The sequence below is a fragment of the Rhinopithecus bieti genome, unplaced genomic scaffold (genome assembly GCF_001698545.2).
Source record: "Rhinopithecus bieti isolate Rb0 unplaced genomic scaffold, ASM169854v2 scaffold_64120, whole genome shotgun sequence".
Lineage (NCBI taxonomy): Eukaryota > Metazoa > Chordata > Mammalia > Primates > Cercopithecidae > Rhinopithecus > Rhinopithecus bieti.
The window spans coordinates 893,626-913,481 of NW_016824553.1; the positions used below are offsets into that span (position 1 = coordinate 893,626).

Genomic DNA, 19,856 nt, shown 5'->3' on the forward strand with positions numbered 1-19,856 from the left:
ACACCGCCTTCAAGAACATAGCTCCGAACGAGTAGAAAGCAATGAAACCTGGCTGCAGCCAAGTAGAAACAGAAATGACTTGCTCAAAACGACAGTGGGAGGAGGATGGTGGACTCTGTCACTAGCAGAAATCACCAGATACCTGCCTCTCCCAACATCACTGTCACAAGAGGACCCTCAGGACTGACTCAGAGAACGTGATGACTTATTACCCCATTCACCATGATACAATGACGGGTAGGAGTGAGACATGAATTTTCCTTCTAAATTCTAAAGCCAGTATACAAGCATAATTACAACAAACTTGCAAATGAACAGACATGACAAACATCATGTCTTCCAAAACCACGTACCTTATTCAAAAATAAGGTACAACTCGGGAGGCTGAGGGAGGAGGAGGACTTGGGGCCAGGAGTTCCAGGCTGCTGTGGACTGTGATCATGTGACCACATTCCATCCTGAGGTACAGGGCAAGACCCTGTCTCACATACAAAAAACAAACAAAAACGAAGTACAACTAATGATACTTACTTACAGCAGAAGTCTCACAATAGACCTTCTGTGCATGCCTCTCAGCTGGCTGCATGCAACCTTAGAGTCAAAGTCTGGTATAAAGATGACCATGTTCCGCCCAGGTGTGTTCATGCTTTCCACTGCCCTCTAAAATGAGTCCCCCTGGCAACCTCAACAAGATGACCTCCAATCAGATCACCACCAGATGGCAACGAGAAAACACCACACCAATCACTACAGAGAAGACAGACCCACTCCAAACCAGCCAGCACTGCTATTCAGATTCTCTTAGAAGGAACATTGGCTCCTTCCATAAGGCCAATCCTAATTCTGTTCATTCATTTTTAAGTTTTCCTTAAAACATTAAGCACCGATGAGGGGGACGGGGAGACACTGGTCAAAGGTGCAAAGTTTCAGTTGGATAGGAGGAATAAGCTCAGGAGGTCCAGCACCCAGCATGGTGACTCCAGTTAATAATAATGTACTGTATTTTGAAAACTGAAAATTGCTTAAAAGCAAAACAAAAAGAGAGAAAAAACTGCTTATAGTACATCTTAAAAGTTCTTACTGGCCGGGCGCAGTGGCTCAAGCCTGTAATCCCAGCACTTTGGGAGGCTGAGACAGGCGGATCACGAGGTCAGGAGTTCGAGACCATCCTGGCTAACATGGTGAAACCCCGTCTCTACTAAAAAATACAAAAAAAAGCTAGCCAGGCGAGGTGGCGGGTGCCTGTAGACCCAGCTACTCGGGAGGCTGAGGCAGGAGAATGGCGTAAACCCAGGAGGCGGAGCTTGCAGTGAGCTGAGATCCGGCCACTGTACTCCAGCCCGGGCGACGGCGAGACTCGGTCTCAAAAAAAAAAAAAAAAAAAAAAAAAAAAAAAAAAAGTTCTTACCACAAAAAAATGTTAAGTATGTGAGGTGATGGATATAATTAACTTGACATAATCATTTCACGATGTGCAGCGTACATATATCAAAACATCAGGTTCTATGCTATATGTTTTATTTGTCAATTATACCTTAATAAAGCTGGGAGTAGGAATTAAACACCAAAATACCGACTTCTCAAAACTCCTATAAAGAATAAATTAGTAGAGCCTCAAAGTTTTACTAAATAGATATAGCAGCCTTCTCATTGTGATCAATCTTTGTCCTTCTAATTATATAAATACACACACATGCAGCCAGGCGCGGTGGCTCACGCCTGTAATCCCACAACTATGGGAGGCCGAGGTGGGTGGATTACTTGAGGTCAGGAGTTCAAGACCAGCCTGGCCAACATGGTGAAACCCCCGTCTCTACTAAAAATACAAAAATTTGCCTGGTGTGGTGGTGCACACCTGTAGTCACAGCCACTTGGGAGGCTGAGACAGGAGAATCACTTGAACCGGGAGGTGGAGGTTGCAGTGAGCCGAGATTGCGCCACTGTACTCCAGCCTAGGTGACAGAATGAGACTCCATCTCAAAAAATATATATAAAATAAAATACACACACATGCTAATTCATTCCTTCAAATACACACATTTTATAATTATGAGAATTCTCAGATATCATTAAGTAGAAGTACAGAATTTTCTTCTATGAACATCTTAGGAATTAGAAAACAATTATTTTTCTCTTAGAGTTGATACCTGAATAAGCAATACAGGAGGGTCCTTTTAAATCCTAAAAAATCCACACTCAAGCACTAAATGCCTTAAATATTGCTCAATTCAGAAATGAATCTTAATTAAGTCAACATCTATATTCTTCCTATTTTACTACATGACTTCCAGGTAAGATGCCACAAGCCACACTGGTATAAATCGCTGCAGAAAACCTGAAAACTTACAGAAAATCACAATCACATTATATTTAACAGGTGTTATAAAGACTGCCCAGTTTGTCCAAATAAACTAGTTTTAACTGCTGAGGACTGAATTTCAGTTCTTAGTTTCAGCACAATGGTTCTATTCAATTACCTAGATTAAATCATGCTTACTCAGCGGTCTAGATTGGTACTTGCGTGTATTTTGTTTCCAAGTATTTTCATTCACTTTAAGACAAGAAAAAACAGTATTGCATTTGATCACGATCATCTACACCACACATGCTTTTTAAACTGAGGGCTGCAATTCATTATTGTGTAGATCATGAAACCAACTTAGTTAAAGGGAACTGGAACTTTTTTAAAAAATCAAATAGAAAAAAAAAGAGCTCATAGAATGCAACAAGGTAAGTATTACTCAGTGCACTTTTTTTTCCCAGTTATGTCTGTGTGGGTTCTGGGTTATCCCACAAAAAAAATTTTACTAAAGAAACGATTCAAGAGGCGCTGATCGACAGTACACAGTGACAAATTTCAAACAGCTAATATAGAAATGAGTGGGATGCCTGTGGAACTTCACAGTTCTGGCTCCACAAGTCACTGGCAGTGTGAGCCTGGTCAGATTCCTTAACTTCTGTGCCCATACTTCATCATCTGTACTAGAGATAATACTGTAGTACCTGTTGTATAAGGTGGCTGTGAGGAATAAGTGAGTTATGAAAATAAAATGCTTAGCAGAGCCCCTGACACACGGTAAGCATTTGCTCCTATTCATGTTAATACTACTATCAAGAGTTTCTAGTATCTATGAAATTTCTAAGATAGTATTTAAATGTTAAACCACCTATGCTTATTTCTGTCAAAATGAAGTAAATCAAGGTTGCTTGAAAACTCCACCATACCTTTGATAACCGATGACACCAGAGGTGGCACTTCTCCAAAATTCCCACCAAAATGTAACTTTCATCAGAGGGTGGAGGAGTCCTTTGGATCGGGGGACAGACTTGGGGATCCAGCCTAAGCTGTGACAGAGTTAAATTTTCCTTGAAATATCACTCTATCTTAAAATTCACATGAATCTTTCATTCTACCATGAAATACATGTTTAACAGAATATTTTAAAACACCAGCTTCACAGGGCTTCCTAGCTCTCTTGCTAGTGAATGAATGCGATGATCTTGTATGAAATCCACTGACTTTGGAGAAGCTGCTACTGAAGAGCTTTCATTGCACATCAGCATCCAAAAAGTTTCTCTTCTGTCTTGGCACCACTGTATTTTCAGAACCCAGCCTAACACAAATACAAAGATACAAACAACAAGCCAGTCTGTCCTCCTTTTAGAGGGCCTGTGGACAGTGGTGCTCCACGGAAACATCCTCAGGCCACTGAGCATGGAAGGCCAGATGTGCACCTCCTGGCGGGTCTTTCCCTCTCCCAGTGAGGCGTGCACACGAGGTCCACTTCCGTAAAGGATGCCCTTAGTCAACCACAAACGCTATTAACTCCCATTGAGATGAACAGTCTCAATTCACAGTTCCCACAATCCTCTTCAACTAATTTCCAAATTTCCCTCATGTGTGGTGAACCGTCCGCCCTGCAGGTGAGTGTGGGGCCTTGAATAAGTATCTGCTCAATAAGCAGATTTTGGAAGCTAGTGTATCACTAAGTGCACATGAATCTGTTCATCAATAACACATCCCTTTTCATTATTTTTCTTTTGACTAAAGTAATTTAACCCTGAGTCGAAAATTCTGATCAGCAACTTTCCCTAGCTGAGCAAACTTCCAAATATACTTCCCATTTCACTACAAACTGGTTCGAAAGGAGAAACGGCGCTACCATGCTCTTTATTTGATTTAGGGCTTTTATGTTTTTTGTTTTAAAGACAATTTACCACTTTATCCACTCCTGAAGGAACTGGGCACAGTTAAGCGACACCTCTTTCAGGCAAGATGCTCCCGACACACGTCCCTGGTGGTCCCTGAACCACTCAAGGCTGACAGTGACTGATGTCACCCACCACACCTGTGGTTCCACCTGTCAGATTTTCACCCCCACTCTCTGCACATATGTTCAATGCTGCATTTACTAAAAAGCATCTTGTTGAAAATTTCCTTACTAGCTATGACAACATCAAGTACTAAGAACTTTTTAGTATTTTCCGAATATAGACACTGGGGAGAGAGTATGAGGAGAAACATATATGCACAGGAGTGTACATTTAAATCAGTCAAGAATAAATTTGGAAAAACAGTTTCTCAATCATTTGAGTATGTCTTCTGAGCTCATAGAAATCTGCCACTCGATGATAACCTTCAATAAGAGGCAGGGTTCTTTTGGGGAGGGGACTTTTTAAATTTTGCTTCCCATTCTATCTCAAAACAATCTGGCCATACCTATAATAAAGGAAAAAATGTGGGCAGGGCGCAATGGCTCATGCCTGTAATCCCAGCACTTTGGGAGGCCGAGGTGGGTAGATCACCTGAGGTCAGGAGTTCAAGACCAGCCTGACCAACATGGTGAAACCCGTCTCTACTAAAAATACAAAAAACATTAGCCGCACGTGGTGGTGAGCGCCTTAATCCCAGCTACTCGGGAAGCTGAGGCAGGAGAATTGCTTGAAAACCAAATGGGGGTGGGGGTTGCAGTGAGCTGAGATCACACCATTGCGCTCCAGCCTGGGAGACAAGAGCTAACATTAATTTAAACCCATATTTTCTTATTTATTTTCACTGTCACCCAGGCTGGAGTGAAATGGCACCATCTTGGCTCACTGCAACATCTCCCTTAGGGCTCAAGCGATCCTCCCATCTCAGCCTCCCAAGTAGCTGGTACCACAGGTGTGGGCCACCACACCCAGCTAATCTTTTCATTTTTTGTACAGATGGGGTTTCGCTATGTTGCCCCAGGCTGGTCTCGAACTCATGAGCTCAAGCGATCCAGCCGTCTTGGCCTCCTAAGTGCTGAGATTACAAACCTGAGCCACCACACTTGGCAAAACCCATACTTAAATAGGCATAAAGAAAATCCTGCATGTTAAGATTGCTACTGATTTTTTTTTTTTTTTTTGAGACGGGGTCTCGCTCTGTCGCCCAGGCTGGAGTGCAGTGGCCGGATTTCAGCTCACTGCAAGCTCCGCCTCCCGGGTTTACACCATTCTCCTGCCTCAGCCTCCCGAGTAGCTGGGACCACAGGCGCCCGCCACCTCGCCCGGCTAGTTTTTTGTATTTTTTAGTAGAGACGGGGTTTCACTGTGTTAGCCAGGATGGTCTCGATCTACTGACCTCGTGATCCGCCCGTCTTGGCCTCCCAAAGTGCTGGGATTACAGGCTTGAGCCACTGTGCCCAGCCAGATTGCTACTGATTTCTGTCACCACCCTAGCTGTGGCTGGGAGAGTACCATAGTCTTCACTGCGCAGCCTAAGTTTTGTGTGGAAAGTCTCAACAACAGTCTGTCCATATTTTTTATTCCATACAATTTACATTAACTTGTGTATTTTCTCAAGCAAGCTTTTTAAGCTTATACTTCAAGTAGCTTATTTTGAAAACCATAAATCCATGTTCCCAGTTGAAAATATAGTTAATATTTTTAAAAAGGTAAAGAACTAACACTAACAACACAAAATCCAGATTTTCCCCACAGTTTTGTTATCGTCAAGAACTCATATATAATAAACTTACTTTAGAGGACTTGAACCTCACAAACTTCAATTTTCTAAAATAAAATGTACATATCAAAACTGCAAATAAATAAACTTCTGAAAAATATAAATACAATGGAATAAAGAGATGCCCATTTTAGGACTATTTTTCTTTTTGCCACATCACACACACACAGCACAGAGTGTGTATGTGCGTATGCGCACTTTAGCCTGTACTCAATTGTCAGTAAAACAAATCCTCCTCTGCATTTTTGGTGGGGAAAGTACTCTTTTTAATGTGAACCTGTAGTTTCATTCACTGCCGCCAAGAAAGGCATCAGAATGCTTTTTAGAATCACTTTTCCTGTAACTATTAAGGGAATCACTACCCTAGTTACACACATACACGCTCACCTATATGTTTACCATAAAAAGCAACGTGGATACTCATCTTCCACAATATCCATATTTTTGAAACAAAACTTTAGTGTAATATATGGTTTGCTGGTTATAATCTGTGAATTATTTAATCAGTTTTCCATAAGTTAGCCTTATCAACAGAAAAATTCCAACATTTATAATTTATTACGGCAAAACTTCAAAGTTAACAGAACTTACACAAATTGGTCGCTTTGTTGAAATTCTGCTAAACGTTGTTACTAGAAATCACATTCCCAGTTTGACGAGCTGAGATAGAGACAAATACCCAGAACCACTATCCAGCTACTTTCAAGTGAGAAGTGCAGCAGAGCCAGTTTTTTTAAAAAAGCATGTTAGCATGATACACATAGCTAGACTTTAAGGATTTTTTTTAAGTTTATGAAGATGAGATAGGATGGTTGTGGGGAAGGGTTGACAAAGATGAAGAGCAGAGCCCACTCCATCAAGTGCTGGCAGCCCAATACCTGCCCTGGAGAGCCTCTGTAGTCAAGGAAGCCAGGCAAGTCCTGAACAAAGCAGCATCAGCAGCGCACTGCATCACTAGGCGTGAGGGCAGAATGAAGCTGGTGACGGCAGGGCCGAAGAGGAAGGTGTAAACACAGAGCGTTGTGGGGGAGGAACTAGTAAAATTTGGTAAATCACTGAATATGGACAAACAAAAGAAGTCAAGTCTGAAATCTGTGTCTGTGACATAACGCTAGAAAGAGATGTCGGATATGGTCTAGGGAGCAAAAGAGATCAGTTTGGGGCAAGTCAAGTTGGAAGAAAGGGCAGGCTAGTCAAATGAAAAAGCCCTGAAGGCTATTAGCTGGACTGGAAGACTCTCAGCTGAAGTTGCTGAGATCTGCGTGGCCTGAAGGAAACTGAAAAACCCCAAAGCAACAAAGACTAGAAGAGAGGATCAAGTTAAAGCTATCTCCTGAATGCTCATGAAGAGTTAGACAAGATAAGATGAACTAGAACAGCAAGTATTCTGCACAGAACCCTAACCTCAAGAGGTCACCTAAGAAAAAAGAATGGTAACCTGGTCCACAAGTCTGGGAAATGGTCGATGTGGCCTCTCCTCAGAAGGGGCCACACTGGAGAAGAGACCTGGTGATGTTTCCCAAACTCATCTAACACAAGACATCCTGAGAACAGCGTTCACCCTCTGGAAACCATGAACTGGAAATGCAAGAGAACCAATCTAATGAATCAAGTACAAATCTAAGAGCGCCTTCAAGAGAAGTATTGAGATGCTTTTAAAACTCTGGAAGTTTTTAGATTTTTAAAGACAAAATGTGAAACAACTTTGTAGTTAAACCATTACTTTACAGGTTTAGAAAGTGTTCTCCATGGACACAGGGAAGGGAACAGCACTCACCGGGGCCTGTCGGGGGAGGTGTGGGGCCCAATATCAGGGAAAAGAATGAATGTATGCTGGGCTTAATACCTAGGTGATGGGCTGATCGGTGCAGCAAACCACCATGGCACACGTTTTCCTACGTAACAAACCTGCATGCCTGCACATGTACCCTGGAACTTAAAAAAAAATAATTACTATTAAAAAAAATAAAAAGTGTCCTCAACATATGACACCACCAATAACATGTAAATAACACAGGCTTTGATTTTGTTGTCTCCCATATGCCTTAAAATTTTAATATAATTCCTCTCGTATTTAGGGTTTAAACAAGGACTGGTGTGAAGCAAAAATTATTCTAGACACTAAACTTATAACCATACTCATTAGGATCCTGGCCTCATGGCACTTCCTACACTGTGCTACAAAGAACCACGAATATTTCCAGGTGCTCGTTTCAAGAGAAAAAAAAGAACACATCAATTCACTCCATATCAAATCTCTACTGTAAGGACCTAATTTTCCACATTCCATGATTTTAAAATCAGTATGTGTTCTACAAAACATGTAATATGGTAGCGGAGCTTTCTTCCTGCAAAGGAAATTTCTTATTAAATTAGGAGTGTACCTTTTAATATATATGAATGTATGTATGTATGCCTATACACATACCCTATCGGATATATCTCCCTGTAACAGCAGCAAAGCACATTAAGATTTTAAAGGCCCTTCAATATGCCACTTGGCATTTCCTAAGTTTATTCACAGATCTTCCCTCCCATTCCCATACCTTACATATCACAGAACACAGACATTGGTGACCAAATATTGGTCTAAATAAATAAAAATCCTGAAAATGCAGTGACAAGTAGAGTGGTAACGCAGAGCTCCATTATAAAAATCACAGTGACCAAAACAAACAAAACCTTCATAATGTCAAAAGAGAGAACACATACGTTTCACCTGTAACACCCCAGCTAAACTGCAGACATTAAACACCCACCCCACCCCCGCAACACACAAACCCTGTGTAGGGCAAAGCCCCTATACACAGACCATGTCACAAAAGCACTACTGAAGAGCCAATTCCGGTATGTGTCTTCAGCATTCCTAACCCTTCTTCCCTTCGTGTGTTCTGAGTCCCTTGTTGGGAGGCCCCATTCTACACAGGTACCCAAGTAGCTTTTCATCAATTCATCAAATAGGAGACACTCTCCTTTCAGTAGTCTCTACTTGATGATTGATGTAATATATTGCTATGCTGTGTGTCAAAGTCCACCCTCAACCAGGACTGCATGAGACAGCCTTCTGTCCCATGTGAGGTATCTGCAAGCAGTAGAAAGCTGAGAGCAAGCAGCCAGGGAGTCACAAAGCAAGCTCGGCACAGTCTTTGGGTCACACCAAGCACTGAACACAAGTTGCGTATCCCTTATCTGAAATGCTTAGGTCCAGAAGTCTTTTGAATTTCAGACTGTTTCATATTTTGGAATATTTGAGGTACCTTGGGGATGGGATCCAAATCTAATTGGGAAATTCAGATGTTTCGTATACACCTTATACACACAGCCTGAAGGTAATTTTATTTTCCCCTCGGGGATGCTGAATAAACTGTTGTGCACCTGCATGTTGACTGTCGCCCATCACATGAGGTCAGGGGTGAAATGATCTACCTATCACGTCATGTTGGTAACTAAGGAAGTTTTAGATTTTGGAGGATTTAGGATTTTCAAATTGGGGATGCTCAACCTGGACTAAGGGTTATTATTGCATGTAAGATAAAACGGCAAGTAAACCTTTTAATATTTTAAATATTTAAGATGAGAGAAGTCAGAAGAATCAGTCTGGAATTTTCCTTCTCCACCATCCCCCCACACCAAAGTCTCCAAGTTCCTAAAGATAAGCTTGAAGTTTGCGGGGGGAAATGGCCTAGTCTCCATGTCTATTCCCTGAATTCCCCTTGGGATCAAAGAGTCTGGTTTATTGATATCATCTAGGATTCCAAACCTTTCCTTCCAGTCTCACCAAAGTCTCCTTCCCGCCTTGAGAAAAGGAGGTCTGAGTTGTCTGCCTTTTTCCCCCATTCTGACTTTCGGATGTCTATCAGGCACAAGTAACTATTTTAGTTAGCATTTAATTAATTTCAACATAGCAAAGGCACCCCCTTGCAGCGTTAGGTGACACATTTCTGTACAACTATTTTCTCATAATCACAACAGCATTCCTAATTTGTATTATTTAGCATACATTTCTTAAAAAATTGACAGTAGCCTTTGAATTTTCCAAGCTACTGCACAACCTAGACCAAAATATTTTTCTAATTTTTAGCAAATTCTTATTCTTAAGCATAATGACATTAAGTTTAAACATTAATTTAAAACGTATCTACTATCACTAGGAGTTGTGAACTAAGCAAAAAAAGAAAGTTCCAACTATTACTAAAACAAAGAAACTTCCACACTGAAGACAATTCATTAGTACCTAATCTAGTGTTACAATAAACCATCAAAACATAAATCAGTTTCATGAGATTAGGACAGTTTCGTGGAGGGCATTAAATGAGGGGACTAAAGTATCTGAAGGATTAACATATGGGGAAATAAATGAGAAGATTAGTCCAGCAAAGGAGAACCTGACCGCTGGAAATACAGCCCAACAAAAGTCAGATATTTAACCCTGTGCATCAACACACCTGGAAAGGGGCTGTCAGTATGGCAAACACTACATGATTTCAGCAGTAAACTAAGCAGAAAAGTCTTCCTTGCAAGTAGCTCCCCTGCTTCTCCTGTTTTGGGATTTCTTGATTTTATAAATCAATCCACTGTATTATAAACACACGTGCACTGTAGAAAGTTGGAGGAAAAAAATAAAAAAATAAAAAAAAAAAAACAACTAAAACTAACCTACTGCTAAGAGAAACTAAAAATAATTTCACTGCTCAGAGATAATCAGTGTTAACATTTTGGTTTTCATCTTTTAAAAAAATGCATATACTCACACACCAAAATAAAGTTTAGATATTACTTACATATGTTGTTTTATGTTACATTTTATCACTAATACTAAATGTTCATTAAATTCAGTATTATGGAAGTTAAAGATTGATCTAAATGCTGAAATAATCATCCTTAACAATAGCAAAAAAATGAAAACAAAAGCTTGAGAGTATTAGTTAGATAACAGCACACCCTGGACAGAATATTAATCTGTTAATCATTTTTTTGTATTTTCTTAGACTAAATTCTTAGAAATGGAATAGCTATTTCAAAGCACACACATATTTTACAAGCTTTTGTTACGTACTTTGCTCTCGAAAAATCATATTAAATTACACTCTTTCTAGCAAGGTATGAGTGAGCTCATTTCTCCATACACTCACCATAAGTAGTTTATTTTTTAATCTATGCCAATTAAAAAAAACCCAACAGTATCTCACTGATTTGCATTTCTGGGAGTACAGATAGTGAAGCTGAAAGTTTTTTCACGTTTCCTACTCCTCTTTTTATAAATTACCAGTTTGCCCATTTTTTTCCACGGGGGTGGGAGCGAGGCCTCTTTTGTTGGTGGTGTTCACATGCCCTCTTTTACAGTAAGGAAAGTAAATTTGCTTGTAAGTTACAATATTTTCTGTTTGCCAGTCACCTTTTAATTCTGTTCATGGAATTTTAACACAGAGAAGTTTTATTATTCTGAAGTACTCAAATCTTTTCCTTTACAGTTCCTACGCTTGGTGTTGTATCTAGGTCTTCTCCATCTTGAGATCGCCATGTTGTTAATTTTTTTGGTTCTTAAATTTTTTCTTGAAAAAATATTTTAAAAGCACCCAAGTTTACCCACCTAAAATGACAGCCATTTTTACTACTTTAAATATCCTCACGGCCGGACACGGTGGCTCACGCCTGTAATCCTAGCACTTTGGGAGGCTGAGGCGGGTGAATCACAAGGTCAGGAGTTCGAGACCAGCCTGGCCAACACGGTGAAACCCTGTCTCTACTAAAAATACAAAAGATTAGCTGGGCGTAGTGGCAGGCGCCTGTAATCCCAGCTACTCGGGAGGCTGAGGCAGGAGAATCGCTTGAATTCGGGAGGCGCAGGTTGCAGTGAGACGAGATTACGCCACTGCACTCCAGCGGGGGTGACAGAGTGAGACTCTGTCTCAAAAAAAACAAAAAAAACAAAAAAACAAAAAAAAACAAAACTTCACTAATACATACACATTTTATACATATTTTAAATGGCTACACCCATTTCATACAATCTATTTTCCAAAGTATTTTCTGACACAGACTTTTAAAAAAATTGCCGCTTGTTAGATTTGAACAGTCTTGAATGGTTTTACAAATTTTTGCAAGGCCAATGAGTCATAACATCACACCCAATTTAACAATAGCCCCAAAGTTCCAGAACTGTTCGTGTCTATGCTATCAGTGCCCAATTACTCTCCCACAATGTTACTAAAAGACCAGGAAGAATAAGCTCATTCTTGGTAGTGGATCACAGTTCTGCATAATGAATTCTGCCATAATGATCAGATATCAGTCCTTAAACATTTTCATTTTAATCTCTTCTAGTCTTCTTCCACCTTCATATAAACTAGTCAAACACTCTGGGAACATTTGGTTAAAAGCCTGAGCTCCGGAGTTATACTGTCCCGTTTAACTCAGGCGTGACTACCTTCCTAGCCCTGACCTTCACCACTCAGTCTCAGCTCCTTCACCTATATTCTGTAAAGCGGGTTAAGCCATAGTACCCATGCTTCAGAGGGCACTGGAAGGATGTACGTGAATACTGACGCATGGAGTGCGCTAGGCGCTGGGGACAGATGCATATCACAGTGTCCCTGTCCCAAAGGAGGTCAGTTTGGTGGGAGAAACCACCAAATATAATCAAAAGGTTAAATACTGTGATCGTGACATAGGCAGGACAACATGGGAACCCAGGGAAGGCTCCTAACCCAGACCAGGACATCAGGGCCAGCTTTCCAGAGACGGTGATGTGTGTGCCGTCTGGTGACAGAAAAGGCAGAGTCAGATTCAGAATGGAACTGCAATGCCACTGAAGCATGGAGGAACACTAGGAAAGGCAGAACAGTGCTTACTTGGTCCAAGTTTCCCAAAGGAAAAAATTTAACTATCAAACTTAGGCTTCACAACCCTGCTTTTCAAACACGAATACTTGATGTTCTTTAAGACCGTTTTTCCAAAATCCTGTTCATGTTAAAAGCTGTAGCATTCCCACGGAATCCACATACTTTCGGGGCCTAAGGAAATCAGCAGTGTCAATTAAAAACCATCTCATTTTACAAATGAGGAAATATAGGCCCTGCAAAGGTAAGCTTGAACTAGACTCCATGTCTTCTCTCCCAAGCAAGATGTTCTACACCTAAGCAAAAATAAATGACTTAAATCTCTCTCTCCCTCACAGAATTTTTAGAAGTGAAACACTTCCATGAGTGAATAAAAAACTTAAGTCATTAAATGTTATAATAATTCTGTTTATAGTGTGTTTACTAAATGTTCATATTATAAACAGGAAACTTCCTACAAACAGGAAATTATGTCCTCAGTAGTAAACATAAGGCTTTTAATCAAATTGGATCTATTTTCATTTAATGCTCATTTCTTCATTTGAAAGCAAAACAAACACACTGATAAACTACCAAATGTTTTTAAAAAGCAAGGCAAACTTAGAATTGGCCCTTAAAATGGTTAACACTCTTTTCTCCAGACATACCTAAAAAACAAGTTCAAAATGAAGCTGACAGTCCCCCAAAGACATTTTATTCCAGAATGACTCAAGGTCATGGCTTTAGGACCTACAGAGGGCTGAAACAGCAAAACAAACAAAAAACCAAGTTCCTAAGTTTCTAAGGCCCTGATATTTTTAATTTGAAGAATGCCAAGTAACAACTCCTCAATTTAAAGTACATTCATTTTAATTTTCCATGCTGAAAGACAGACACAACGCCTCTGGGTATAGTGGGAATGACATTCTGATGAAAGGCCCTCACAGACCCAGGGATGGCTCCTCCCACAGCAACTTCCTATCCCACTCCAGCAGAACCATGGGGCTTGCCTCATCTACAAGGAGGAGCCTTAAATTACCAAACTGCTTCATTTCAAAGGCAAGGCTGGATACTCAGCCTGGGGGGAAAAACCTGATCGAGTTTCCAAAGAAGCACCAAACACAAAAAGTAAAAAAATCCACACCTTAAAACTAGTTTTAAGGAGAAAAAACGTTAAAGTTTCACAATGTGTTTTCTTGGCACTTTCCTGGACTTCCATAGGTATAGAAAACCTGGGCAGATTTCTGTTAGGGCCCTGTACTAGGTACTGGGGTGTTGCGGGGAGAAGGGAAGTGGATTAGAGGGAAGGGGGGTAGAAAAGGAGGGATGAGAGAGACGATCGATTTTACTCGAGAAGTGTATAATAAAGCTTGCATTCTTAACCCCCTTAAAGTGCAAGGACTGTGTTTTCTGTAGCCAAAAATCAGGACATGTTTTCAAACGTTAAGTTTAAGTTAGAATTATTCCAGAAAACTAATTCATTCAAAAAAAGCAACTGAGGCACCACCATAACCAAGTTCTGTTACTCTCGAGACGCAAAAACAAATAAGGAATATCCCCTGCGCTGGAGGAATTCACAATCGTAAATGTATGGGAAATAAGGTTGTACTGTAGTTAATTACAGCTAGAAGATAACTTTCAGTAAGTGGCAAGAGTCTAATGAACTGCAATATCTAAGGAAACCATGCAGAATCAGCTCAGGCATGCGTCTGTCTTCTGATGTGGTACACACATTAGGAGTGGGGGGTGGGGCTGCCTCTAAGGACCTGAGCATGTGGCTCTCAGGGAGGGAGGCTTTTATAAATGGTGAAAAACCTAGCATATCTAAAGTTGGTTTGTTTTTTTGACAGAACCGTTTTTAAAAGATAAAGTCAATGAGAAAAAAAGTTTAACGTATTTAGAAAGCAATTCAGCCATCCCTCTCAAGCTTAAGGAACACTCTCCTGAAACCTCCAAAAATGGGCATAATAGAGTTAAAGCGAGCCAGTCTTGTGTTTGCATGCTCTGGAATTTGAAATGCAGCGCAACTATTTCGACTCACCATGGAAAACAACAAATAGAACCTTCAAGTAAAACATTTTCAATATCCAAAACCTTCTTTAAACAAAGAAAAATCTCACCTCCAAATATTTTTTCCAAACACAATGACTGGTTTGACATCATTACATATTTTACTACATAATACACTCTACAAGATTTCAGAAAATCGGGTACATTTTCGGGTGCACCATGAAATGAAGTGTTAAACTTAAAACTGCACACACTTCTGCGAGGCGTTAAGATATGCTTAGGTCCTAGAAGCTCAAGGCTTGAAGTAAAAAAGGAATCTAGTTCCTCTTCCGCCGCTTCGTTAAGTGCATTCCAAAAAGTGTGATCGTTTACTCCACTCAGAACTTTTGACGATTTTAATGCTACTACAAGAAAGAGCAATTACACTGGGCAAATAAATATTTAAGTAGACTGCAATTCAGTATTTGCGCACTTACCACTAACCCCTACTACGAACCAGAAGCAACCAAGAGTGACCCAATCGGAAAAGAGAATCCTTTTTTTGGCAAAGCCAGGCAGGGAGAAAACCTTAACTTTGGGGATTCATTTCAAGGAATGTCTACAAGCATTCCTCTCTTTCTTAATTATCTTATGTCTGCTCTACACAGTATTGTACGGGCGGCAGAAACAGAGGTCTTTCAGATCTTGGGGGGAAAAAAGCGCACGACCCCCGAGTCTGAGGACCCCAAGTCCCAGCAGCCTGGCGGGCACACGTCTACCCTCAGGGTCAGGGCGCGCGCTCCCGTTGGGGCCGGGGCGCGCCGACGCCGCGGCGCAGGGGCCCGGCCCGACTCGCGAGCCGCTAGGCGGGCGCGGGCTCGTGTCGGTTCGGCGCCTGGGCTCGCATCCTGCGCGCATGCCCGCCCAGTGTAGGCCCAAGGAGAGAACGGGCACAAGGGCGATGTTTACCAGATAATGCGCCCTGCCGTTGCGCACATGCGGCAGGGAACCGGAGCGCCGGCCAGGGACCGGAAGCGAGGAGAGCCGGCTGGCGGGCCTGCTCCTGGCGCGCGCGAGCCAGGGCTCACAGGGAGGCCGCGTGGTCGGCCGGAAAGCCAGCCGCTGGAAAGGCGTGGGCGCGGAGGGCAAGGCACGGGCTCCCGGACGTCCCGCGGAGGTCGCCTCACGGAGCGAGGCGCGGACGCCCGAGCTGGGCCCGGGGCCACACGTCGGCGCAGCTCCTGCCGAGGGCCCAGCGCGGTCGCGGCGGAGGGCCGGCGCCCACGCAGGCCGCGGCTCCCAGGCGCCGGCGATGAATCGGGCTTGGTGGTGAGGTCAGGTGCGTAGTCAGGGCCTGCGCGGCCCGCCCCCGTCCGGGCGTGACCTCGCAGGGGCCCGGCTGCGCTCGGCTCCCCTGCCGCCCTCGGCGTCCTCGCCCACGGAGTCCCCCGGCCCAGCCGCGCATCCGCGGGCACGCGTTTCTGGCTGCTCAGGGCTCGGTCAGGCCGCCTGGGCTGCAGCCGCGGGGGCTCCGAGTTCCGCGACCGCGGGCTCGGGGCCGGGCCTGCCGCCGCCGCCGTCACCTCCTTCGCGCCCGGCGGCTGCCGACATCTCGACCCATCTCTGTGGTTGCCCCAAAGGCTCCCACCGACGCCGTTCCGCCTGGGTCGCTGGCCTGGGCCCCGGGCGAAAGGCCCCGTCCCGCCAATGGTCTGGCTGCGTCCCTCAGCACCTGGGGCTTGGCCCCGCCTGGAGCTGCGATGCGGACACGTCGGCCCCGCCCTCTCTCTTCCTGCCGCCCGGCCCTCCTCCTCCCGCTCCGCCGCCGCCGCACTGCCCAGCAACCTCCGCCAGGTCCTCTGCCTTCCTCTCCGCGCTCGCCCCCGCCAACTCTCTTCGGCCTCCGGCCTCGCTGCCGAACGGTCCAGCGATCCGCGGGGGAGAGCCCTGGGGGAAGGGCGGAACGCACGGCATCGGCGTCCGGGGACGTGGCCGAGCGCTGGAAACCGTGCGGTCGCCATCGCCCCGCCGGCCCGAGGGCGCGGGAGGGGCCGAAGCTCCCGCTCCGCGCGCGCAGCTGCGGGCGGCCCGGGCCCCTGCCGAGGCCCCGCTGGCGTGGGGAGCTTCTACCTGCGAGCCCGCGGCCCCTGCCCCGGACACCCGAGCCATCCCCGACCCGGCGCGCCGGATTCTCCGCCAGGTTTTACAGCCTCCTTGCCTTGGGGCCGCCGCGGACGACCCCTTCCCGCCACTTACGGACCTCGCGAGCGGGGCTGAGCTGCTTGGGTCGGGGACACCACCAGCCTCTGGAGAAACGGCCTGAAGCACCCCGAAGGAGAGGGGTCCCAGTCCCCTGCCCCTCCCCTGTGCGCACACCGCCCCCCCCAGCTGGCCTCGAACCTGACTCCCCACCTTTGTCGACCGGGACTGGGGGATGCACCCTAGATCAGAAAGTCAGAGGTGGCCAGGTGGCCCTCCGAATCGGCGCAGACTTCCGAGGAACCTGCAGCCAATTCTCGATCCCCTTAACACCTGCAAGGCCTTAGGAATCGGCTCCAGAAAGCTCGAGCTTATCTGCGTGTCTCTTTTTAAAAATCACTTCTAAGATAAAACCTAACTAGGCTTTCCCTTTCAGACTTTCACTAACTCCTGTTTGGTAAATTTTGACATTCACTCTACCCTTCGTCTTTGTAAGGACAAACCAAGACTTAGAAGGCTTTGATTACATACACGGATGGCATGAGTCGTGATATAAAATAGTATTGTTTTCACGTGTAGTTCGAAGTCATCTCATTTGAAATTAACTGTCATAATTGACTATTTGGAATATTCAACCTAAATCCTATCCGCTGCTGTGGTGACGGGTGGAGGAAGCGTGGTGGAACCCCCACATCTAGTGAGGGGTGGCTGATTAATACCACGGCTCACAGCAGAACAGAGCGGTTCATTTCATGAACAACCCCGGGGGGATTTCGAACTCTATCATCTGGGCAAAAGATGTAATGAGTGTAACTTCCTGTTTTCTCCAAACGAAAACACTCCACAGATTCCTGTACCACTCTGGACAGAAATCCTCAGCCAGAGCAGAGGGCCGTCGCCAGAGTCCACACTGTTTCCTGCGTAACGTGGGTTTGTCTCTGAAGAAACATCCCACTGGTCTATGTGATCTCCTCTATTGAAATGTGGTCTTTTACCCACATCTAAGTCTCTCTAGAAGTAATGCATTTGTATGTACTTGTCACTCAGGTATGTAATCCCTTAATTTGTGCGGGATGTTGGGGTGTGAACAATTCTTGGTTTACATCCTACACTTTTGAATAACCTCGTCAAAACTTAAATGTATTTAACACTTTTTTTTGTGTGAGCACATGGTAAAGTTGGAAGTAAAAATGGAAGGTTTATCCCTGTGGCCCATGTTTTCCAGTGTACATATGTGGGTTTTAAAAAAATGTCCCAATTTCTTCCTTTTACTGGAAACTGCGTTTTTTAGACAACAACTTAAGCTTCCTATTCCCTAACCAGTCTTCTCCAATCTTACCATTCAATATGGCCTCCGTTTCTGTGACTTCCTCCAGCTGAATAGAAGGGCTGAGTGGGTCAATCTTCCCTTTACTGTTTGTTTCCTCCACCCTCTGTTTTTCCTTAATAGCAGTATTTGGTCCACCCACACCACCCTCCCTCTTCTCACTGCCTCCATTCCTGGTTCTTAACTCCTTTTTATTCTCTACTCTCCACCTGCCTACACGATCATTTTTAGTAGCAAATTTGTTCCATCGACTTTTATGTCCACTTAACATCCACATTGCATTTACTTTGCGCAGATAACCTCGTCTCCTACCTCGTAGGTCAAGGCCACCTGCTGCTCTTTTCTACTTTAAAACATCCTTCCTCCATCTTTCTCCCCCAGCTCAGCAAAACTGATGTCCCTCTTGGATGACCCAAAGTTTGGAGGGATAATTAATTTGATAGATGTCAGAATCAAAGTTCAAAACAGTCTCAACAGACTACATTAAGCCAGAAGCAATGAAATAAACTATAACTTTCAAATCTAGAACAGTATGATGTACTAGTTGGAAAAGCCCAAGTTTTAGATTTTAGCAAACCTTGGTTTGTATCTAGCTACTCAAATTTGAGTCATATCCAGTAACTCAAATTACTATCTTTTGCTCTAGTAAGGTCAACTGTTAATTTGAGATAAAAATACCTACTTCATAAGAGTGTGAAGAGTAATTTCTTTGTAATTCCCACATAATTCGTGGAACATTCACCAACCATTAGTTCCCCTCCCTTCCTCATCTTCCACAAAGTGGATGTCTCTGTTGCCATTCATAACACGTTCTTTAGTTCATATAGACCTGGAAACAGACTCAAAATCCTCACCCATTCGCCTTGTATCCCAGAGCTGTCACCATCCTAGGGAAATCCTTGGCCTATTTTGGGTCAGTCATTATCATCATCATACTCATTTTTCAATGAGAAAACCTAAGGCTCAGAGATGTCAGGCAATTTGCTCCAAATCACTCAGCCTGAGCAGTGGCATAACCTGACCTGGTGACTCCCAATTCTGTGTATATCCACTCCTTTCCTAAGATATTCTCCCACACTTATGTTGATCCTTTAACCTTTTAAATGTTTTTCCTGGTTCTTATCTCTTCTGTATCCTTCCCCTTGTGTCATGACTGATGGCAGATTATTCCTTCTAAACTGATACCTTCATCATTATAATTTTGTCTTTTCAAACTTCAATGGTTCCATATTGTTTACAGTGTTCAATCCAAATTTGGACCTGGCACTTAAGGTTTACCAGATCTTGCTCCAACTTGCTTTTCCAAATTTATTTTCTGCCACTTCCCAGAAGGAACTCTCAATGCCATCCAGTCCTGTTGGTTGTACTCACTCGCCCACAGATGAGCTGTGAATCACCATTTATGAGGGCCTGCTTCAGTTGTTCCCTAAACAGAGACCGTTCCCCACTTCTTTCCTCCCTCTCCAAATCATGCTCACTTTTCAAGATCCAGCTCACACCCCCTCCCAGGAAGCCCACCTTACACCTTCTA

General features: G+C 43.7%; 1 protein-coding gene across 2 annotated transcripts in view; it reads right to left on the reverse strand.

Annotated features, from left to right (window-relative positions):
* Positions 1-18,143, reverse strand: part of CUL1 (cullin 1) — a 104,950-nt gene extending 86,807 nt beyond the window's left edge. Inside the window, exon 1 of one of the 2 annotated variants that reach the window (XM_017862405.1) lies at positions 17,212-18,143. The gene's annotated coding sequence lies outside the window, so the exon portion shown is untranslated. Of the gene's footprint in view, positions 1-15,296; positions 15,738-17,211 lie in introns of those variants that run through there. The other variant, XM_017862404.1, reaches the window with a different exon arrangement.
* Positions 18,144-19,856: the final 1,713 nt, after the last annotated feature.